The sequence below is a fragment of the Aptenodytes patagonicus genome, chromosome 3, assembly GCF_965638725.1.
Source record: "Aptenodytes patagonicus chromosome 3, bAptPat1.pri.cur, whole genome shotgun sequence".
NCBI classification, from domain to species: Eukaryota; Metazoa; Chordata; class Aves; order Sphenisciformes; family Spheniscidae; genus Aptenodytes; species Aptenodytes patagonicus.
In genome coordinates, this window is record NC_134951.1 from 19,320,217 (window position 1) to 19,345,122 (window position 24,906).

Below are 24,906 nucleotides of genomic sequence, written 5' to 3' on the forward strand. Positions count from 1 at the left end.
TCCAGCCAATTCCTTATCCACCGAGTGGTCCATCCATCAAATCCATGTCTCTCCATTTTAGAGATAAGGATGTTGTGCAGGACAGTGTCAAATGCTTTTACACAAGTCCAGGTAGATGACATCAGTTGCTCTTCCCTTATCCACCAATGCTGTAACCCCATTGTAGAAGGCCACCAAATTTGTCAGGCATGATTTATAGAATCATAGAATCATAGAATAGTTTGGGTTGGAAGGGACCTCTAAAGATCATCTAGTCCAACCCCCCTGCTGTGGGCAGGCACATCTTCAACTAGATCAGGTTGTTCAGAGCCCCGTCCAACCTGACCTTGAATGTTTCCAGGCATGGAAACATGTTCCAGTGTTTCACCACCCTCAGCGTAAAAAATTTCTTCCTTAGATCTAGTCTCAATCTACCCCCCTTTAGTTTAAAACCATTCCCCCTTGTCCTGTCGCAACAGGCCCTGCTAAAAAGGTTGCCACCATCTTTTTTATCAGCCCCCTTTAAGTACTGATAGGCCGCAGTAAGGTCTCCCTGAAGCCTTCTCTTCTCTAGGCTCAACAACCCCAACTCTCTCAGCCTTTCTTCATAGCAGAGGTGTTCCATCCCCCCTGATCATTTTTGTGGCCCTCTTCTGGACATGCTCCAACAGGTCCATGTCTTTCTTATGCTGAGGGCTCCAGAGCTGGACGCAGGACTCCAGGTGGGGTCTCACCAGAGCAGAGGAGAGGGGCAGAATCCCCTCCCTCGACCTGCTGGCCACGCTGCTTTTGATGCAACCCAGGATACGGTTGGCCTTCTGGGCTGCGAGCGCACATTGCTGGCTCATGTCCAGCTTTTCATCCACCAGTACCCCCAAGTCCTTCTCGGCAGGGCTGCTCTCAATCCCTTCATCCCCCAGCCTGTATTGATACCGGAGGTTGCCCCAACCCAGGTGCAGGACCTTGCATTGGGCCTTGTTGAACCTCATGAGGTTCACACGGGCCCGCTTCTCAAGCTTGTCCAGGTCCCTCTGGATGGCATCCCGTCCCTCTGGCGTGTCAACCACACATTTGCCTTTAGTGAAGCCATGTTGGCTGTCACCAATCACCTCCTTATTTTCCATGTGGCTTAGCATAGTTTCCAGGAGGATCTATATCTTCCTGATATAGAAGTTAAAAATTTATTATTTTTTTGAATCCACAGAAGATTTAGACCCAGACTAGCTTCAAGACTTTCAGATTTACAAAGAGGTCATTTGGCCATTGAGATGGATGGCAGGCCTTGACCTAAGAGATGCCTGCTCAATTTGGGAGAAAGTTTTCCTTGATGGCCCCTCCATCAACTGGGTATTTGGATCAGAGATACAAAGAGTGTATGAGGCTTTATGTCAGATGAGTTCAACTATGGTGTCACCCAGTTGATTTTTTCAGGCAATTGGTTCCAGAAAATGAGATCCTTTACTTAGATCCAAATGTTTAAATACTCTAATAAGAAGATCCCTTTGTCTCGCTTCATGGCAAAGTATACTTTTAAAAGACATTTGTGCTATACATAGGAATGGCTGAACAGGGCCTCATATCCCCATATCTTGCATCCAACAATGGTCATAAATAAATAAGAAAAATAATATAAAAAAAAATCAAGCATATTTCCTCTAAAAATTTTCATAATACATTTTGTGCAGAGCACCCTTTAGCCATGAGCTTGTAACTCCTTGCTGATGCAGATAGCTAATTATTAAAGTATTGACAGGTTCTGGACTGCTGTCTACTAGGTTCTGATCTTTACAAAGTCTTTGGAAAGAAAAGAGAAAGGTAGGGAGAAATAGGCACTAAACAAAATCCCTGGATTGAGATGCTCCTGGGTTATGGGGCTGTCAGTGTTACAAAACTAACTCCTCTGAAGATCAGTTTTGGAAATGTCTTTTTTTCTGTATCAAAGTCTATATCAAAACGCCAGATTGAGATTTCATGTGTCTGAAATCCAGATTCAAAGTCTGTGGTTTGAACCTATTTCTGTCTTTCTGTTGGTTCAGTTTGCAGTAGACATTGTGAGAAATTAAACTCACAGATACCTTGTGTAATGATAAACTAATTAAAATCTAAAAAAGGAAAAAGAAACCAAAACTGCACAACCCTTCAGTCTGACTGGAGTAAATCAATTGTTAACCCCTTGGGAGCCACCAATTTTTCCAACACAGCTGCAACAAAGCAGCTTTATCCGTCCTCATGCTTCTATTCTTTAATGGCTTTATTGTAGTTAAAATGAGTCAGATTTGTAATGGTAAAAATTTCTTTAAAATTACCTGTTTTAAATAGTTCCAGGTATTTACCTTACATTGTTAAAATATTTTTGTCATATGCAGTTGTAATACAGCTTGATGCAGTAGGAGAGCAGGGGAGAGGAGTCTTTTGTAGACAGGTTTGAATATATGATTCCACGGATCAGCTATTTGTTAATTTTATGCAGGCTGTCTCCAGTTTCTGCATCTCACAGTTTGGGCACAACAGGAGGTGACACTGTTAACTGTTACTCTTTTCACTTACTTTTTTTCCCCTAGCTGAACATAAACATATCATTACACAGTTACACTACACTATATTTAGAGTTGATTTTTAACTATCTATTAGATAAAAAGACTAGAGCTGAGCTAAAATACCTGGAATGAACTGGGAAGGTCTAACAGAATGGCACTACCCACAGAAATTCTGGTGTGAGTAAGGTATTTCAACGCTGTGATGATGCTATCTATTTCATTTGCTACTGATACTTCTCTGATGTGACTGGACAGAGTCTGTGTGATGTAGTGCGTGGGGTGGCTGTCAGTAATTTGGGTTGTCCAGGTACAAATGGTATGGGGCCACTGCTGTGGGCTCCCTACATGGGAAAGGAACTTAGGCATCAACAGTAAGTCCCTCAGAGTCTTTTTTTCCGCCCCCTGAGGGCAAGGACCATGTCCAAATTGTGAAAATTTGGAATGCTTCCTAAGTCTGACTTGGCATCCCAGCAGCATCAGAAGGGCACCTGTGTCTGCTTCCTGCATACACCTCTCCCATATCTGGCTCCTTGCAGAGAAAACACAGGTCCCAGACCAGAAGGGAAGCATTAAATATTCCAGCAGATCCCTCAGCTTGGATATTCATGGGATGAGACTCAGGAGCAAGCTGTGGAGCACCTTGATTCCACTGCATAACTCAAGCCACACGCCTAAATTTCTGCCAATGTGCATATATATAGTCATTAAAATCTTGATGGGATTAAGTTATTGCCACTGTAACCTTGGCAAAAGCCTTGCCAGACATAGCGTCCCACAGAACAGGGGTGCCCTGAACACTGAGATTTCCTCACAGCATCTTTATGTGCTGGGATCACAGGAAAAGGCATGAGGGAGATGTACCCACCCATCTCCCATTTGACGAGCAAGTTAAGGAATTCACCTAAAAAGTGATATCTTTTTTTCACATCTCGTCTGAACATGATCTGAAGCACAGATTCAAGTGTCAGCCATCAACATCTGAGCTGCGTGTTTATGAACCAGACTGGCCAATTCTTCACATGGATCTCTATCTTTGTCTCCTGCAGGAACTGTTCTGCTTTGGAAAATGATAGGATACACTGAACTTGAGACCTGAACCCTTCCACATACCAATTCAGTGCTGTAACTGCTGGTATAAAGATCTCTTCTGTTCTGGTTTTTTTTCATGAGAAAAAGGTGTACCTGGCTAAGGCATCTAGCTCTGAATGGCTGAAAGTGTTAAAATATATTCCATGTGTTCAAACAGCTCTCTATGCTCTTCCACATTTGGATACAATATTTATAATAAGGAACATACATATACCACTTAAAAATGTAGCATTTGCCAGCAGTTCCCATATATCTGAGAATACTGTAACTTTCCTCTGTATTCTGAACAAGAAGTATTATAGACTCACCATCATTGGGTGATAGCTGGTAAGTGACTGATTATTCAATGACTTCTCCTCGATTGCAATTCTCTGTTTATCCCTGGGGAAGGGAAAACAACTTTTTAATGTACTTAGCAAATTTATTTTTTTGGTGGCCTGTTTCTCACAGTGCAGAGGTTTTCTACGTAACACCTGACAGCTATCAATAACTACATGGACCCAAGTAATCTCTAAAGTAATTGTATTAATTCAAATGAGGTCAGTTGAAGTATAAATTGGACTCTGTGATGTTTCAGTAATGTATCTGACTAGTACAAAAGAGGAGTCAAACACCCAAGATTGAATATCTTTCTCTGAGAAATAGAGACTTAGTGGAGGAGCACCTATACTGATGGTAACTGTTCTGCTTATGTATCTAAGCTGTTATGTACTGTGTTTTCTGCATGTTCAGTCTTAAATATACCCTGGAAAGGAAGTGCTACAAACATTGCCTGTCTTAGACATCTGTGCTCCACTCAGAGTCAAAGTATCTGAGCATCCTTACATTGATCCTCAGGCACCCTGAGAAAAAAAGAAATGCAGGCATTTCCTTCTTATGCATAGATAACAAGGTGCCTATTTTTTAAAATGAATTTAAGAATTGTTCCGCTTCTGGAAATGAACATCAGGTTTCAAGTTATTACTTGCATTTTAATTTTAATGTTGGGTGCTGCTTTACTTGTGCACGGCCTTCAGTGGCTGCACTGAGTTGTGCTATCCCCATTCTAACACAATAATTTGTGAGATATCTCTCTGAACTGGATCAGGGAACTGATCTGGCCTTAAAAAAGCCCCTTCAAGATTTCTGTGTTATGGCATTGTTTTTTAAAGCCAGACCTCTTCTCTGATTTGGCTCACAGCATGAGTCGCAAATGAGTTGGCATCGCTGAAGGACTGGTGTACTGTGCACAGGGGCAAGGCTGTGTACCCTCAGCCCAGACTGCTGATGCAAACAGCATGTCATCAAATCATTGCCTTGTCTTTGTATGAGAAGAAAAGGATGGATGGGTGGGAAGAAATGGATTAACAGGTTATTGATTCTTTTATCCTATACTGAAAAGGAAATTGATACTCATAAGGATATATGGTCTTCCAGACCATTTTTCTTATTTCCCACTTTTCTTGAATCAAAGCAATGGAAAACTCTTGAAAGAAAGAAAGAAAAAATATTTGTACCAGATTTAGCTGGCTTAAAGGATGGACATGCAAGTGGAAAGGTATTGAACCATGAGGTCTCACTATACCTAGTCAGGACCCGCCACTGACACACTGAGAGAAGGCCTGTTTGACTTTTAATGTCTTCAGCATAGAGCTAGTTGGTTCCCATTAGTGGTGAAGACTCTAGACAGTGGACTGCAGATACAAGCCTAAACCATCAGATTTTCAGTGTAATAGTTGCAGTCACACGGGTAGCAGATTTCAGTAGTCAAGGTAAAATTTCTAGTCTGTGTTTTATTAATTACTGGAGCAAACCCACAAACTTTGAAAATATTACTCAGTGTATTCCTACTTTGAATGTTGGAATATCACTTCTTTCATGTTCAAGGAATGCAAGGAAAGGAGAATGCTTCATCTAAAAGAAGACATCCTCAGAGAACATACATCTGATTTGTAGAACACTGTTGCATGATCAGAAAGTTTAGTAAGAAACATTAACATGTTTCATTTCATGTTGGCGCAGAAACATTGCTGAGAAGAGGATGAGAGGTATATCCTATGGTTCATTGGCATAAAACCTGTTATCCTGCAGGATCCCATAATAATGTCACACTATGAACAGAGGTAGTAGGATCCATAGATGTAGCAATAATTGAGGTCTGACTTCTGTTTCTGAGCCTGGATTTTTTTAAACATCTCATATTTTTTGCAAGTAAGAAAGAACCTGGTGGGGATGGGGGGGAGTGTAAGATTTATCAGCTCTGGTTTCAAGCAAACAAGTTGGTTTAGTCATCCTGAATACTTTAGTACCAACAGGGGCTCCATTGTTTCCCATCACAAATTTTGGAAGCACCACCTCCAGAAACATTCAAGCATCTCTTGTGCCTTTTGTGTGCTGAAGCAATTGTACAAACACCACATGCACTTCTGCTTTGCTACTGCAGTTATTTGCTCTGTATCTCCCACTTCCAACAACTTTAGTGTTATTTCTACCTCATGTCCCCATATTGAAGGTTGTGTGTATACCCAAGAAATGCAATATCAAGTAACAAACAGAATTCAGTGTTAGAAAAGTTATGACAGAATCCACAATGGAGACACCATGTTGCAGGACAAATAGAAATGTTACGACAACGCATAATTCATCATTCAACCATCTTTCTCTTTAACAACTATGCCACTGTGGAAAAAAAACATAACCAAAAAAACCCCCAACTTGCTAGCTAAAAAAGTCAAAAATACTACAGATGTTATTGTAGTTGCCCTGGTGTGTAAACTGCTGAAACTTCCTGTTCGGTAATTGCCTTCTTTATAATGGAGTTTTGAAATAATGTTAGGTATGGTATAAAAAAATCTGTGGCCAATTTAGCCACTTAAGCAGGGTTAGAAATCTCCTGTTTCAGGCTGCAGTGGGAGATAACTTGCCACAAGATGTGCTGATTGGAACTCTGTGAAGTCTCTGCTTCAGTGACTCCTGGAACAGACAAAAGCTGTGCATGAATTCAGAGGGGAGCACAAAGCAGGCAAAGGCACTCGCCAGCAGTGACAGACTTTGGAATTTAATAGGAGATTGTTTTCTTCTCCCACTTTTCAAAAGGAACTCTTGGAATCTGTGTTAATTGCCTTAAAACCCAACTACCATCTCAGGATATAGAAAGAGGAGCAGGACCCAAGTGGTAGAGGTACTGGCAGTCCTTGTATGCTTTCTGGCTGACTGGAGAATTCAGAAACAATGAAATATATATCGGCACAAACAGTCAAATCACCATGTGCTAACAGCCTTGGAACACAGAAAGACCGTTTTTGTGGGTTTCATCACCAAAGAATAGTACATACTAGGAGTTCGATGCTTAAACAAACACTCAGAAGACTGATTTGAAGTGAAGCAGTGTTTTATTAAGTGGATAAGGAGACAGCTCAGTCCAAATCTCTTCAGGCTTTCCTGTGCTCCATTCTGCTGACCCTGAAGAAACCACAGAGTAGCCCTTCCCAAAAACACAGGCTTTGCTGTCTGTCTGCTAGTACCTTGCAGCACACAGTAGAGGCAGGCATGAGTTGGAAAGAAAATGAACTTTAAACAGAAACCGAATGATTCTAGGGAGCAGCTGAGACTGGGATGTGGTTGTGAGCTATCCCAATCCTCAGCTTGAGAAGGGTATGCATATATGTGCGTATATATCCTATATGTGAAATCTTTACTTCTAAACTGCCATAATGACTCTTCCATTTTAACAAATCGTCTAACAGTTGCCCACTTTTTGGAGGTGTAACTCTTTGCATCAGGAAATGGCAAAACTAAACTTATCCAAATGAAAATAGCAGGTACCTGAGCACAGGAAGATGTCAGAGTTGGGGACAAGAGGGAAAGTTAGAGCATGACAACTTATTTACATGGGGTTTTTTCCCATTTTTATATGACATTTACTTCAGGTGGGTTCATGTCACTTGCTATGAATACATAAGGAAATTGCTGTTCTAAAAGCTGAATGCTACCACAGTGGGGAAAAAAAAAAGGCCAAAAAACCAAAAAGTGAGGATTTGCCATCTCAGAGATGCTTTTTTATGGCAGTATAGGTGGGTTGTGCTTTTTACAGTACTCTTCTGCACAAGACTGAAAGTTCTTAACAGATCTGTAAATCTGATAATAAAATGTCTATTCAGTATGTATTGAGAAATATATAATATGTTGCAACTTTAAATATACATTTTTGTATATACAACAAAAATAACCTTTTATACTTTTCCACTCTTTTTTTTTTTTTTTTTGACCTGGTTCTTTTATTTTTTTCAGAAATGAGGAAAATTCAGGAAAATATACCAATTTAAAATCTGGAAGACCAAATTAACTTATTATTTTAGAAAATAGCAATCGGCTCAACTGAACAAAAATAACTCAGGCAGTTAGCTCTTACCAGCTTGCACACTCTACTGATATATTCCGTTTACTACTTTATATCCATCTGCCAAACCCACCTGGGTTTCAGATGGGGCATTTGCTAGCTCTGTTAATGATAAGCTTCACTCTATTCCCTATGCCATCCCCTCAACACTTTCTAAAAAAAAGAAAAGAAAAAAATTATACAGTGTATATTGTGTCATGGTGTGTTAATCTAAACGCTACATTAAGTGGAGAGCATATTAAGAAGTATGTCAGAGAGTGTTTCCTTCTCGTTATGACCCCCACAATGACTCAGGTAGAAGTCATATAATCTACAGTCAAAAGCCAAAAATAGAGGGGTTCTGGGCAAGGCAGAGTCATATTTGGTTTTATGAGGTACCTTTCACAATGAGGTTATCTCTAAGCACTTACAGAAGTACTACAAATGCTACTATTTTAGTGGCTTAGTTATAGAAATATTTAAGGCCTGCTGGAATTGGAAATAATAATTAACAGTTTCACAGGCTCCTTTGTGGGGCTTACAGGGAGCTGCAGGTCTGCACAGAGTCAATACAGGGACAGTGATGTGTCCCCTCTCAGGATCTCACGATGTGAAGGATTACCTTGTACTCACCTTTCTCCAAGGCCTTGGTGAACCAGGAGTCTTTACCCAAGTAGGTGACATTACTGTACACTCCAGAGAGGTACCCTGATGTGCAGAGTGCACAGTTTTTTGGAAAGTGTGGCAGGGAGTGGGCAGGTAAATTAACACACCTCACTGGCCTGGGAAAAAAAAAATCTATATAGTCTTCCTACTCTCTGTGGCATGTGTGTGTCTCCAGTCTTTTTGCAGGAAGCTGAAATTGGTGAGTTCTTGATATGCCTGTCACAAGCTCCAGCAGAATGGAGATACCAGTTATATGGCACTACCTTCAGCACCCAGATAAAGTGGCAAGGAACTGACCAACTACTTGGTCATTACTACAGAAACATAGACAATAAAGCATTGGTTTGTTTAAGAGAAACTGCTTAGTGTGAGGAAAAGCCCTTCTTGCATTTTGAACACTGCAACACAAGCGTTGTATTGCCTCCCTGGGGAAAACAGTGTCTCCTGAAAACTCCAGCACTGACCAGGAGATTATGAGTCAGTATAAAGACAGCAGGGTAATAACTAATGGTTTAACTGAGTCACCCCCATTGTGTGTTTTCATATATTAGTGAACATTATGGGTCATCCTGTTGCGAGAAATAAGATTGCATCAAGCCTTCTTGATGCAACCTCCATGAGGTTGTCCCCTTCTTAAGGCAAGGGTGGCTTTTTGTCAGGCTTCAGTGACTGAAGGCTGTTTTAACCTTGTCAGCCTAAGTCCAGCAGTTTCCCATAGCTATCAGACTTCCTTCACAAACTCAAGGCCTGAAAGGGGACTATTTTTAGACATTATCAAGTAATTGACTTTCAGCCTTTTTACTTTGCATTTTGACATTGACCTGAGCAATAAGCAGCGCTAGAAATCATTTCTGTGTTAGATGAAGGTTGAAAGAAAGCAATGGTATTTTTACTAGATCCCCAAATCAGTCTCAGTGCCTGAGAGGTGGCTCTATCAGCTGAAGATGAGCAGTATCAACTGCAAACTTCTCAGTAAGAGCTAATTTCCCAGTCTCCCTGGAGAAGATCAGTTGTATATGCATCCCTCTCCAGGCACCTGCACAGGATGTGGGCACACTCAGGGACAGGAAGGCTTTCTGTTCCCCAAATATGCAGGTGTGTGCAATGTCAAGCATCAGCTCTACATTTTCAGGATCATTTCATAATGCATACACAGTGCAGTTTTGCTGGATGTCAGCAGTCTGAAACTGTTTCCTCACTGACAGAGTTGTGGGAAATACAAAAGTATATGGGCGGCTCTGATGGATGGTTACTCTGCAGCTTGTTCAAGAAGGGGGATTATTTGTGTTCTGTGTTGTATTCTCCAAACCACATCCACGAAGCCTCCTGCAAAGAAGTGAGAGTTTGGTGAGAAAACTGTATATTGCACTTAAGTGTGGCTGAGGAAGGAGTTATTTTTATTTCATTTACAGAAACATGAGCCAAATAATGAGAAGTAAGGCAACAGTTGATGGCTCACCGTTTTCCAGGTCATTGCTTATTTTGGTATTTATTTCATAGGATAATTGTGGACTTCCCTCCATGAGCGAAATGAAGTAGGCAGCAGAGAGAGGTAAGATCAGGTTAAAACTCAAATAAAGAGAGGCAAGTGAAACAACGAAAAATAAGAAGCAGAGAAGCTAAGCATATTTGAAGTCATAAGCAATTACTAATTATAAGATACAATAAAACAGAAGTAAGGACTTGGCCATATAATATTTATGTGGTTCTATGTAATTACTTCTAAGCTTGATGCTAGTGTTTGGGGTCTACTTCTTTTCTTAATCCTGCAAAAATGAAATTTCATCCTCCTCAATAGCTCATTTATAATCTTCTATATGTAAGGACCCTTAAGTAAATATAGCTGTATATTATAAAAATAAAGCATGTGGAAGCAAATTATAATGCTATTTAGACAGTCATTTATTGCTACACTTATGCTGCTTCTATATTTGTTTACTTATATCTTAATTATCTAAGTCGGGGTGGTCTAATCCTAGCAACAATGAGGGCCAGATGGAGATTTTTGGGCCCTCCAGCTGAGCATGTGACATTCCTCCCCTCACAGCTGCAGCCTGACCACAGACGTTTGGCTGGTGCTGCTGCTGCCAGAGAAAGGAGATGTTTTCGAGGAGATGAGGGAAAGTGTCCATACTCCTCCCACAGGTGACATTGGCAGCTTTGCTCCACGTGTTGAGTGTGTCAGGAACAGGAGATGGCTTTCAGCTGTTTGCAATGCTTTTGATGCGTGAACGGCTACTGCTCCTCTCTTCCAGGGGAAATATTCTGTCTTGGATGGGGATATTCAGTGGGCCACCATCTAACCAAGGCAGCAAGACCAGAAGTCCTTCTTAAAAATATTCTATTAGAAGACTGTGAGCTGAGTGTATTGTGTTGAGAGTTATAGTGAAACTGAGGAAGCTTTCTTAAAACAGAGCAAAGCAAACCAGAACAATGTAAAATAGATCTAAATAATACCTCCGCTATTCTTCAGGAAATCAGTTTTCACCCATGAAGGTATAACATGGCAAAGCTGTGATATGCTACTGATGTTTTAATATATGAATTTTCAACACAACCCCCCCACATTTATTCAGGTTTTAATACTGTATTTGAGGAGGAAGGAATGGCTTTATTTATAGGAAAAAAGAGGAAATATTCTGAATTATATGTCCCTCTTCCTGGCTCAACAAACCCACTTTCTCCTAACAATGAGGAGAAAACAGCGAACAGAAGTTGTCAGAGATGCTTAGGCTTTAAGTCCATACTTGAAGAAAAGACTACTTTTGATATACCATTGACATATTTTGATATATATTTATGGTAAAGCTCGGTCTCTCTGGTTGTAAAGCTTCAACTGGGGATGAGAATAAAACCGGATGAAAGCTTCCAGACATATCCCTATCCAAAATACTTTGGAAATACCTACCTTCAATGCGAAACAATCCATTCTGAAGTCCTGAGAAGGTTCTTCAGCATCATTTCATGTCCCTGACAGGTGACTCATCTCTGGCAGAGATTTTTCAGTACTATCTAGACAAAGGTAGAATTTTATCAGAGGAAGGGGAATCATCCCAATTTTACCTTCAGTTTGGCAGTGAAATTATAACAATCATAAATCGCTCCCAGCTGTCCCTGAAATCTCCCCTTCAGCACATCACTGTAGGGAAGGCAACAAGTTCTGCAGCAATCAATCCCTTTTATATCTCTCCACAGACACATAGGCATCATACTGGAGCTCAAACTATGTTCCTGGCTGAAAAAGTTAATTGGTAAATCAAATACCAAATAAAGTCACTCAAACACTATCCACTGCCCTCGTTTAAGCAAGGAAGTTATTGCTGAAATACTTTCTTCACCTTTTAACCCATGCATATATATAACCCAGCATTTCCTTCTTAATCTTCCTAACGTCTTTCCACCTCAGTTATTCACTCCTGTGGGTGCCATCTCTCTCATTGCATGACCCATAAATTGCCTCCCTGTACTTCCTTTTTGTCTGTGGTCCTCTATACGGTCTTCCCACTCTCTTCAGAGCGTGCTTACCTCCGGCATTGGACATCATCGTTTGCACGGTCGTTACTTCCTTGCTCTGTGAACGCTTTTTCTGATTCCTATGCTACAGTACTTTCTGGACTGAACGGATCTCTGGCTGTCAGTGATCAAAGCTGTCAGTTGCTGTTTATTTCCTCACCTCCTCAATTTGGCTCCTGGGAGGATGTTTCAACAGACGTTTTAGAGAGACAGAAAAAAACAATATCCTATTAAACTAATGACCCTTGGCTATGCTATCTACAAATGAATGCAGGCACAGACAATCTCCCAGTTTTCTACTGAGGGTCTGTGCACAACACTCTTATGTGTATTTTCTAGCTATAAAATGAGAGTGTATAACTTCAAGAAAAAAAAGTATTATTTCCATTTAACAGTAATTATTCCGATGTAACTATGGCACTCCACTAATTGCGTTCTGGTTATTAAGAACATTAATAAAGTTCATGTTCAGATTTTCTGGTAGAGAGCACTGCTGGCTCTTCTGTTTATTCTTTTCAGAGGACTTCTGTAAAGAACGTCTGAAGCTTTTTTATTACAGTTACTTTTTTAAAAAAACAAAAGTCTGGGATAAATTTGTTGTGACTAGGCATTAGCAAACAAGATTTTCTATTCAGAACAGCAATGGCTTCTTTAGGGAAACATAGCTGTAGTGTGTCACAGATTCAACATTGTCTTCATGTCCTACGATCACCATACTAATCACAAATATTTCAGGTGTTTGTACCAACAAAAGGTTTCTCTACTACCAGCCTGCTATCTAATAGGTTATATTTAATACATTTGCATTAAGCACACTTAAAGATTTATTTTACTTTATTGGTTGAGGGATGGTGGAGACCATGATTGAGAAAAAAAAGTGGAGAGAGCTTGTGGGAGTTGGAAACTGAAAGATGAAGAACTTTGTTTCATCCATGTTTAACAGAATAGATGAGTAGGAATACACAAAGAGCTGCTCAAGGTGAGGTTTTAGTGTGAACAGAAGGAGAGTAGTTTGAAGCAGTGTCCTGGTTTTGGCTGGGATAGAGTTAATTTTCTTCCTAGTAGCTGGTACAGTGCTGTGTTTTGGATTTAGGATGAGAATAATGTTGATAACACACCGATGTTTTAGTTGTTGCTAAGTACTGCTTACACTAGTCAAGGATTTTTCAGCTTCCCATGCTCTACCGACTGAGAAGGCTGGAGGTGCACAAGAAGCTGGGAGGGGGCACAGCCAGGACAGCTGACCCCAACTGGCCAGAGGGACATTCCATACCATGGGACGTCATGCTCAGTACATCAACTGGGGAAAGCTGGCCGGGGGGGCCGCTGCTCGGGGACTGGCTGGGCATCGGTCGGTGGGTGGTGAGCAATTGTACTGTGCATCACTTGCTTTGTGTATTCTTTTATTATTATTGTTGTTGTTGTTGTTGTTGTTGTTATCATTATTATTATTATTTTATTTCCATTATTAAACTGTTCTTATCTCAACCCACGAGTTTTCTCACTTCTACTCTTCCAATTCTCTCCCCCATCCCACTGGGGGGGGAGAGCGAGCGAGCGGCTGAGTGGTGCTCAGTTGCCAGCTGAGGTTAAACCACGACAAGCAGAGAGGTAGATCTTTGCATAGAAACAGCTGTTGAATGTGTATTTGAATTAGCCGGTGAGGTGAGGTGAGGTGAGGTGAGAAGTGACGTGAAGGAAGAAAGAAGGGGACCTGTAATGATTTGTTGGACTCTATAGGAGGATGAAGGTGGCTGCACTGGGACTCTCTAGAGGGAAAAAAGCAACATAGGAAGAATAAAAAGTTTAAGTGGAGAAATATAAGAAATGCAGTCATGGAAGCCAAGTGATAGCAAGATTTCGAGAGAGAGAATTATCAGGTAAGAGAAAGGTAAGGGCTGATGTTGGATCAGGGTCAGGGTGAGGACAAAATACTCCAGTGGAGTTTTGGCTAAAAAGTCAAAAGCACTAGAAACTTTGTTAAGAGCAGATCTTGTAGAGTGCAGGAAGCGAGGGGAGGGAAAGAAGAGAAAGGGAGCTGGAGATGAGAAAACATAGTGAGAACAAATCTTCGCAATTAACGTTAAGAATATATTCTGCAATTTTAAAAATGAAAGAAGAGAGTGAGAATAACAGTTGGAGAAGCAGGGGAGTTCACTTGACAGCTTTTAAAATTTATTTTTATATGCATTAAAATTTATTAAGCAAGGAGAAACTGAAGAATGTTTTTATTGTGAAGGGAAAGAAGTACCAGGTAGAGGGAGAGAGAGACTATGATAGAGTAGTGAAGGGTGAGAGTAGCCATGCTGCAGTTCAGAAAATGGGATCAGGCAGGGCCATAGAAATGGAAATGTGAGGAGGCAAGGTAGCAAAAGTTGAGGAGAGCAGACAACAAAGGTCACTATCTGTGACCAAAAAACGCAGGGACTGGAATTGAAGGGAAAGGGAAAGAAAGGAGGAGCTCAAATCATACAGTGTTTATTAATTTTCTTCTGGAAGAAATCATCCAGCTACCACTGGGGAAGGCAAGGAAGCTTTCTTGTGAGAGCTCATTCCTCATAGCTGTATGTGTGTAATACACACAGCAGAGAAACTAAGCAAAACATTGTGGACTGTAAAGTCATCTCTTAAGAACATGGAGAAAACAGAGGGTTTATAAAAGCCATCAAGAGCTTGTGCAGGTGATCTAACCAAAATTACCATTGTTTGGATAAATGCGCTACTGAAACATGTATTAAAGTATAAAACACAGGTCATTATTCAGTGTTTCCAAGGCACTGTTCATATGGAAAAGCAAATGAGAGATCATGAGAACGGTTTTAGCATTATTGTTGATTCATGCCAAATTAGGTTTCTAATCTGTGAGCTATTATTATTAAAAAAAAAATGTATCCTCTTGAGTACACTACTGCTTTGTTTAACTTCAAATGATGTCCTTTACCTACCACTGCTGTGCACCCATCTTTTAACAGGGTTTCTTTTGGCACAGTTCCTTGTTTGTTGAGCAATAGATTGATATGCTTGCAGGGAATGGAAGAAAGATGTGCTGTTTAACAGTACTAGCATCCACCCTGTGGTATTTTGAATACACTGGAAACACCAGCTAAGGATAACAGGCTGTGATTAAATCTTTCAGGGTTGTAAGGCTGAATGGCATCATTTGGGAGAAAAAAAAATCTCCGTCTAGATCACAGTGGAAAACAGCAATGGAGGAATGTGGTAAAAGATCCTGTACCTTGGTGTGTTTGTATGTATTCAGCGTGTATAGGAGGTAATGTTTAAAATGATCATAGCATTTGGCCTAACCGTTTACCGACAGAAGATGCTTCTGGGACATTTCTGCAGCTGGTTACCATTTCATATCTTTTAACAGGGGAATATTTTATATGATAGCCTTGAGTTCCTCACACAAAGGGCACTAATTATGCAGCAGAGATGAATAAAGCAGCTCAGATAAGGAACATATCAAATTCATATCCTGTGCTACCCCAGAAATCTGATAGGAGATTGAATTTATTTCCATGATATAGATGACAGTTACAAAAAGCTTTTCACTCCTTTCTGGACAGAGTTAGGGCACTGGCACATGAGAAAAGTTACAGCATGGTAAGCTATGATATGATTTTAAAGCCCATCAGCTTCCATGGTTACTTCAGTGGATGCTTCAGTGCAAAATCTTACAGCAGAGCAAAGGTAAAACAGATTAACCACCTTTTACTCAAGGGTACGGGTGAGCTCCCTTGTACACAGGTAATTCCCACAGACCAGATGGTTTGCTATGAACCTAGTTGTTTGCCCATACCATCAGACTCCTCTGCTGCTAATGGTTAACATTACATCTGAATTTTCTCTTTGTGTTGAAAATAAAGTATTCAAAAGAAAAAAAAAATATAATAAGAACCTTTAGAGGAATATAGTCATGAATACTCACCTAAACAGTAAAACTGTCTGTAGAAGGTGGGCTCATTAGGATCTCAGACTACATGGCCTTTCTGCTACCACAGACACTTCTAATTAGCAAAATATTTTTTCTGAAGTGGCCTGTTGGGATGTGGAAGTGAATTAATCCACAGAGTCCTTCTGCACTTGTTGTGGGCTATGTTTGCATGTTGGCTTGTGTCTTGATCACACAAAGATCCTATGAGGCACATACCATCTGGGACTCACCACCCTAATCCTCCTCCTATAAGATATACAGCGTGTTCCTGCTCCACGAGCTCCCTGAAACTTGAAAAGTTTTCTACAAACTTATTGCAAATCCAGTTTGTCTATGAACTCTTACAGCATAGATTGAACATCTCCAAATCCTGGGAAGAAGGTTTGTTTTGGGATACAGTGCAGCACAGAGAACGGTGATTCAGAGGAATATAAGGCTTTCCAGGCTGGATCAGACTTGTGGCAGCATTCACTCCGTGCCTGCTCTACATGGCCCTGCATCCAGAGGGCAGTGCAACAGGTCTCACAGGGGTCAGCAAGAAGTCATCCACTCATGAAATTCTCTCATCTTCATTCCTAGTAGCTGGAAGTTGGCTTAAAATATGAACTTGAATTTTACGTTCCTTCCTATCATCTATTTTTATCATTCACTATTATAACTCAGCGTATTCTCAGTATTCATATCGATGTCCAGTTCCCCACTGACTTTTGCTAAATTCCTGGCCTTAGTGGTATCTATTGTCAGTGATTTATTTGCACATTGTCTGTTTTTCCCCCTTTTATATATTTTCAATTGGCTGCCTTCAAGTTTAATCGAGTGCTAATCTGCCACTGTATTAGTTTAGCGTGGCTTATCCTTTCTGAAATTCTTCACTGTCCCTCTGGATTTGAATAAAACCTAAATAAATTCATGTTATCTGCAAATTTTACTATCTTGCTACTTGACCCCATTTCTAGATAATTAATAAATACATTAAATCATTCCTTCATCTCTGATGCAGTCTTAAAACCTTCTGTTGCTAATGTTTTTTTATAATGCCCCTCCTGCTTTCTGACTCCTAGCTAATTTTGGGAGCATAACAATACTTTGCATCCTTTTCCTTGTTGTTCATAACTGAATCGAATCCAATAAATTCTCACAAGCAGAGGAGAACATATTTCCTTGAAATGTATATATTCTTCTTAGAGATGTTGTCCATTCATCACAACAGGGTAAATTAACTGTTAGCTTATCCTTGTTTTAGACTTTGAGTATAAAACAACTGATGTATGTCTCACAAACACACATCAGCTCTTGTGTTGTGCACTCACCTGGCTGCCTACCTGTTGGAAATTTCCATAGAACCGTTGGTCATAGTTTTCCCCAGTCCTTGAGAAAAAAAGGTGTTTTTCCTTTAATTATTTTGAAAAGTAGCCCTGTATTTCCAGTTTGGGAAAGAGCATCCCAGAGATCCATCAGCAAACACCTTTTAAACAAGCAAATTGTAAATATTTATCTTCTAAAGTGTTTTGTTTAATTCCTCTGAGTTTTTATTTGGTATTTCTCCTCTAAACAAGCATTCTGTGAATCCCAGGCTCCGATGCGCAGTTACAGGGCCCACCTGTGCACCCGTTAGCACAGTGGAGGGTTGATGTACGGATTTTATGTGCTACACTTATATGAAATCATAAAAACATTAATAATAATGGCTCAATAAGATATTAAATGTTGTGTGAAACTCGAAAAAGAATCAGACCTGACTTTCATTATTTCATGTTCTTTAACAAAAGTTTGTGTTTCATATTCCTTCCAAGAAGAATGCCTTCCCCAATACATTCCCACCATTTTCAAAATCATTGTCTTTTCAGACAATTCTCAAATAACCCTGGGAAATAAAATATGTTTTTGCTTTTTGATTAGAATTCCACTTGTTTAGAATGTTACTAAATTAAAAAAAACTTATAAAGGATGACATGAAATCCAGCAAAGAATTGAAATCCTATCTGTTATCTAAAAAGGCATTTTTTCCTCTTTAGTTTAAAATGCTCACACAAAACCTGTATTAATTTTAAATTACTAACTTCAGAGAGAAATGTAATAAAATGTTTTGCTAATGCTTTGTTATCCTTATGGCTTCAACTCCAGCTCAAAAATGCAATTAATTCTGTAACTTACACTCTGTGGCGGATGTCATTCAAGCTGCGACAGCTTATTGGGTAGTTAAAAGGATAAAATCAAGTAGTCATTCTACTAATCCCTTTACAAGGAAACAGCTTTATGCATAAAAAGTGGAACTTATGTGGTCATTAGCAGATGCTACATCAAGCAACCAAAAATACACACATTTAAATTCTTAAGCACAATCTATGAACACTACACAGATGGTTTCCAAGAAACTGTACCTAAATTGATTACGATAAAAATGATCTGCTGCAATTGTTTCTGTCAAAAGGGAGAACAGAATTTGTCCCAATGTGTCGCTCTGCCCACTCATGCAGAGAACCCAGCTGCTGAGACAGATGTTGCTCTAAGCACTTTATTTTAGGGTCATTAAAATGGTTACAGGGGTTAGTCATTCATTGTTTTATAAATTGTGCTTACTAGCTGAGCTCCATAGATGCTGGAAAACTTCTTTGTGGTTGATCAAAAAAAGTTACATGTCATATCACATTTACCTTATGCTGGCAGTAAAAATGGGTGAAGCACTTGCATAGGACAAGATGAGAAAAAAACAAATACTTTTTCTGTTTTATTTAGAAAAGCATATTTACTTAGACCTTGTGCCTATTCTGTAATCATCTGAAATGCAAAACTTGCCTCAAAGGCCTTCCATCTTTCATTTTAGTTCCTTTAATCATTAAAGAACTTTATTTTTCAATACAGCTCATTCCTGTACAATCTTCCTTCCATGGTATTATGAGCAAGTGTCAGACAAGCAAAGGTTTAAGATCAGTTGATTAGATCAGTGCAGAGTGGGTCTGTCTACCTCCCCGCTGTCTTTGCAAATGCTGCTCTTTGGCAGTTTGAGCATACTCAGGCTTTACTTAGAAATATTTGGCTAAATCTCTTCTCTGTTGGCAGGTTCTATGGTTTTCCATGGCTCATCTAATTCAGGATTGACTTAGCTGTGTGCATGTGATGTATTGGTGCAGCAGCTAATGTGTCAATGAGAAACAGAACAGTAAAAAGATGAAGCTTAGTGAAAAACAGCAAGGTTGGCAGAACCAACTCCTTTTCAGATCATACTGTAGCCTTTTATAGCCTCCACTACAAAACGTAGCCAACTTCCGCTCTTTTATTTCATCTTTGTCCTTATGTACTTGTTATTATGTTGATGGTTCTATTTATCTTCCCTAATTGGTGGCTGAACTCTGGCAGCCAAATTCCTAATTCTAGGTGGTGGTCATAGACACATTCTAAATGATATTTTTCCACCTTTCCTTTGCACATTTAGGATAAAGTCAGTCATCTATAAAAAACTAGTGAAAAATTTTAGTATCATTTGACCTGCCTCCTTAAAACATGGCTGCTTTGGCAGTGGGTTGATTTCCTGCACTTTTGCAGAAAGATTAATTCCTCTCCCCTGGCTTAATAGGCTTTATTTAGATAATTGTGGACTGTTCATGTGTAGATCCTCATAACTAAATAACATAGCTCGTCACTTGCTTTGAAACTGCCCTAAAGTTACAATTTTTAAATGAAAAACAAGATATCCTCAGAAAATTCAAAAGCTGGAAGAATGAAGTTACCCTCTGCCCCCAAATCTGGCCATTTCTGAGGTCCAATATCTCAAAAAACCCATTAGGTTAGGAGCCAGACTGAAGATATTCTCAAAAAACATAATCCCTAAAGATGCAGTGAGACATTCACTACTCTCAGAAGCAAGCACAATTCATCCACTTCAACATTCAGTTCAAACAAACTTACCAATGCAAAAAGAAATTCAGCCGAGAGCGCCATGTTTTTACCTGGCTGTATGTTAAAATCTATAAATTCTCTTACTTTCACATAAATTTGAGTTGAATTTTATCCAATCTGTATTTTGCTCTTGCAACAAAACCCTTAAACAGACGATCTTTATTTCCAGGATTTGTCAATATTGTAAAACAGGTTCACCCACAAACTTCATCTGTATCTGAAGTAGAGAGGGGGCCTTTCATATGTAATGTCAGCTTATTATAGTTTCATGACAGGAAATTTATTATTGCCTAAGTAAGATGTTAAGTTTTGTTGTAACAGCTGATTTCCCTGCAAAATAAACTTAATAAGATGAGGGCTGTATTAGAGGCTTGGGGACTCACAGAGTGCACTGATCTATGCAGAAAATCACTTTTCCCCTCTGCTTTTGTCTTCCAATATCGTAAGATCTTCAGGATAGCAACTGTCACCTACTCGGCTTATAAGCAATATTGACTGTAAAGATTCTTCCTATTTCAGGAAGAGCTTCTGGGAGGTAATGTAACATTAAATACTAAAGGCCTCTCTCGTCATCTGACATGTTGTGTTTGGAGGTGAGATTTAGCAGACCAATGGAAGTCCAGAATAGTGGCAGAGCCACACCTGCGGAACAAGTGTCCTTTTTAGCGTTGGTGGTTCATGCATTGCTTGCAGAAGAACATAAAGAGAAACATCCTGATGAAAAGCAAGCTTGAGTTCTTAAAAGAGTTTTTGATATTCTGCACACTAGGCATGACAACATAAGGCTGCTCACAGCCTGGGTGTCACTCCAAATTCCATTATACTTACATTAGATGCTGTTTGTTCCTCCTGCAAATGCACTGACAGATTTTTGCAGCCCTGTACATGTTTTTTTTAGTGTATGAAAGGTTTGTAGTTATTTTAGCCATGGAGTTGCTAAAAAATTATTAAAGAAAATAAAAGTTCACTCTCATCTACCCTGAACTAAGCCAAACAACATATTCCTGTTTTAGAAACAAATGAATGGGAATTGGCTAGTAAGCCTCTTGCACTGAGATGGCTGGGGCTGCAAAAAGGGTGTGATGACTTGATGCATATAATAGAAATGAAAGTGTTTCTCCTTGAGAAGCCATCATGATACCTAGCTCTAATTCACTTTTTTTTTTTTTTCTTGCATTTTCTTTTTGTTATGTAGCATCAGAATCACAGCTGAGGTGGCAAAGAATGCCAGTATTTGTACTATTGTGGAACAATACTTATACTGAAAAGCATGGATCTTATATAGATCGGGAAGAAATACAACACGTGCAATTGTGAGAAAAAAAGAGACAAAACCTGATAATAGAAACTCAGTCTGCTGGCACACTACAGCTTTTCTCAAGGTGACATTGTCTAGTGTTAAGATGAACAGTTCCTGCCGGTTTAGAGCATCACTAAATATAACATAAGCACATCTATACTTGGTCACACTGAGTCCTAGCCCAGCCTACAGTCTTCAAAAGCGGATGCTTAGGATGAAGTATAAGAACAAGAGAACAATTTTTCCCTTTCTCTGAACACTCACTCAGCCTTCAACAATTTGTGGCTTAAGGACTTCCTCTGGTCCACGTATCCCACCCTCCGTGGTATCCACAAGTTAGAAATACTCTTTCCAAGGTATCAAGGGAGAAATCTTGGACCCATTAACATCTCTGCCGTAACTGCCTTAGATTGAACAGAACAAGGTTTTACCTAGATGCATGCACTTTTCTTTGCCATTCTCCTTCCCCCCCTACAGAAACCACTTGTAGGGGAATAACCCAAAGCACAGAGGGGAGGTTTGAAGCTTGGAACTGCACTTTGGGCACTGACCCCTAGATTTGTCCTCTGAGGTTTCTCTATGGGTTCCCAGTCACCCCCATTGCATGTGCCCCTGCCCTCTTGTACTGTTCCCTTACACCTCCTCCAGCACTCCGTGTCCGTATGGATGACCCAAGATATTCCCCCTCTGCTGTTTACTGGACTCTCCTTTTTTTTCTCCCCCATTTTTCTCCCCAGAGGAACCCTGCCTATACTACTGTGGTCCTTAAGAAATCAGCATTGTGTGAACATATAGAATGGTGATACTACTTAATCCTTCACCCAGTTCAGGTCCTGGACTAGTTTTCGTCATTCCACTTGACTGATGCCAAGCAGCTGTGCTTTTGGCTAAACTGTTTGGGTACAACCACTTTATTAAGTCTTCGAGCTCTTAGGAGAGCATGGAACAGCTCAAATGTACTAATGCATCCAGACAACTTTCTAAAGAGAGCAACATTTCAGACAGAGGTATTTTTCAGGAGAATAGTTTGGGAAAAACAAAGTCAAAACTGGGTGATCAGTGGGAGGTACTTTCCACAAAACAGAAGGCGCACCCCACCTTTGAATATCAGCCACTCTAAGTAACCTCAAATTTACCATCTAGAAATAAACACTATAGTCTTTAGGACATTATTATTAATATTAGAAAATCTTAGCCAAAGATAAGAAGTCTAGAAGACATTTAGATGATCTTCAGGAGATCCCATACTTATATACCTATCTTCAGTTTGGAACAAAACCAGCATGGAGCTACACAAAGTGTCAGTCTGTCACCAAGCTGTGGACTATTGCATTTTTATGTAAGAGTATTATTTAAGTCATGTGATAGCTGAAAGGTGAGAAGTAAACATCCTCTGGTCCAACTGAAACTATGGTCTTTTACATCCACATATATCTTCAGCATTGTGCATTCTCTCAGTTAAAAAAAACCAAAACAAACAGCTCAAATACCTGGTTAAACTTAGTTCACAGGGTAATAGAAAAGAGAGAACATTAATACATTTGGGCTATGATTCACCGTTGGCTGGAGGATCTGAAAGCACCTGTGACTGCGTAGGTGTGTTTTTCTACTCTTGTTGATTATCTTGTAAAGGTTTCTGATGGAAACCACATCCTTTCACCCAGAATTGGGAGGTGTTTATTAAAGACGTTGAGAGCACAAAAAAAGCAGCCCTCCCCCCAAAAAATATCTGGTACAGATATGATTGTCTATAATTTTCTCTGTAACTGAACTGTAAATGTGACCTTTGCAAACCAACAGTACTTTCCCAACTGAAAAGGTGTTTCAGCTGCATGACAGTGTGGTATGTGATTTTGCAGAGCCTTGCACTTTCACCTCTGGTAAAGTGAATTCAAAACATGGTTGTCTTGATTTAGTAATAGATGGACCCTCTTTTTGCCAGTGCAAATGACTCTCCACAGAGCTAAGCATGTGACAACCAGATCCTATTACTTTTAAATAACAACTTCAACATTCTGGCATTAAAGTGGTGATCACCTTTGACATCAGGTGGAAAGGTCAAGAAAATTAATGGTTAAAATCCCCATTAATTCTGTCATCTTTTCATTAGTTCTCTTAGAGGGGTGTCACGTAAGTGCTATTAATGTTGAAGATTGTGAAATTTGGGGTGAGGGAAGGAGTAAAAAAGCAAATCAAATAATACATCTTCTTTTTCCATTCTAAGCAAGCTGGACTTAACCAGTTAACAACTTCCTTGTTAACTCAGGAATTCCTTTTCTCTCAATGTTATCAGTGGAACTGGTATTAAAGCTACATAAATGCAGCAGAGAGTGAAGACATTTGTTTTCTTCATTTTGCTATAAACAACTCATATAGTTAAATGTCCAGGAAAAGAACGGCATTGTCAATTCATTGTAAACCACCAGGATTTACATCATGAGCACAGAACATTGTCGTGGTTTAACATCTCTGTTTAGTTGGTGAACCTACAAGAATGTTTCTTAGTGCTATTAAACACATAAAATTAGTATAAAAGGAGCACTGGAAGTGTGTTTTTTCAAGGCCTAATCACTCTCTCACAGATAGTCTTAGAAAGCCCATTGCCTTTTTTTCAGGTTGATCTTCCATAGGTGATATATGTATATAAATATAGTGATTTTTCACTATGGAAGTTGCTTCCAGCTGCCTCCAGCCATCTTCTGACTCCATGCAAGAGTGAGCTGTGCCGTAAGATGACAGACAAGACACGTAAGCCAGGAGGAAGTCATCCACCAACCTGTCCACAAGCTTTCCACTTTGGCTGGCTTGGGATGAGTCCCTCAGGCCCCTAATAGGATACGTACACTCAGTCTACAACCTCGAGGTTGCTGCTAGACTATTCACATTCTAGTAAATTTGTTAATAAATACGTTTGGAAAACAAACACCAGCTACCCCCACCCCCAGTTCTTTAGTCTGAATTCACTGTCATTTTTGACTGTGCTCACTTCTAAATCTTGAGGACAAGGCCCAACTTCACAAAAGGCTTAGGACTTCAAGTCTGAGCTAAGTGCCCAGTAGCCTGTGTATTGATGAATGTCTCTGTAATTTGATTTCTATAGAATAGATCCACAATTTTACACTTTCTTTTCATAGCGATGTTACCACAGGGCAAGCTGGGGTTAGCTATTCCTCACCACCTTCCCATCTGGGTGCTCTTCATGTACAGTAAATGCAGATAAATTTGTTACACTTTGAAAGTGAAATTATATATCTCAACTTTACTGGGATGTAGCCATGCAGAGAGATAGCACAAAGGAGTAAGTGCACTGTCAATTCTAACCTTAATTTATTTTGCAGGTTTTTTTTATTTTTCTCTGGAAATAGTCTTTCAAAGACTTACTGGCTATTTTGGGCTCTAAGGTTTGAATTCATCACATCTAACTTTAAGATCCTAACTGAGGCAGCTAAGGTAGGAGACTGATGGGCTTTTGGCTCAATGACAGTTGGCGAAGAGAAGAGGCACTTTCAGAGGACAACTGACTTCAGGCAACCTGAAGTATGAGCTGAAATGCCCATCCAGTTTTTCTGGAGTGAAGATTTCACTCTCCTTCTTTCATCCCAGAAGAACACTTTCACCCTTGATCTTCCTC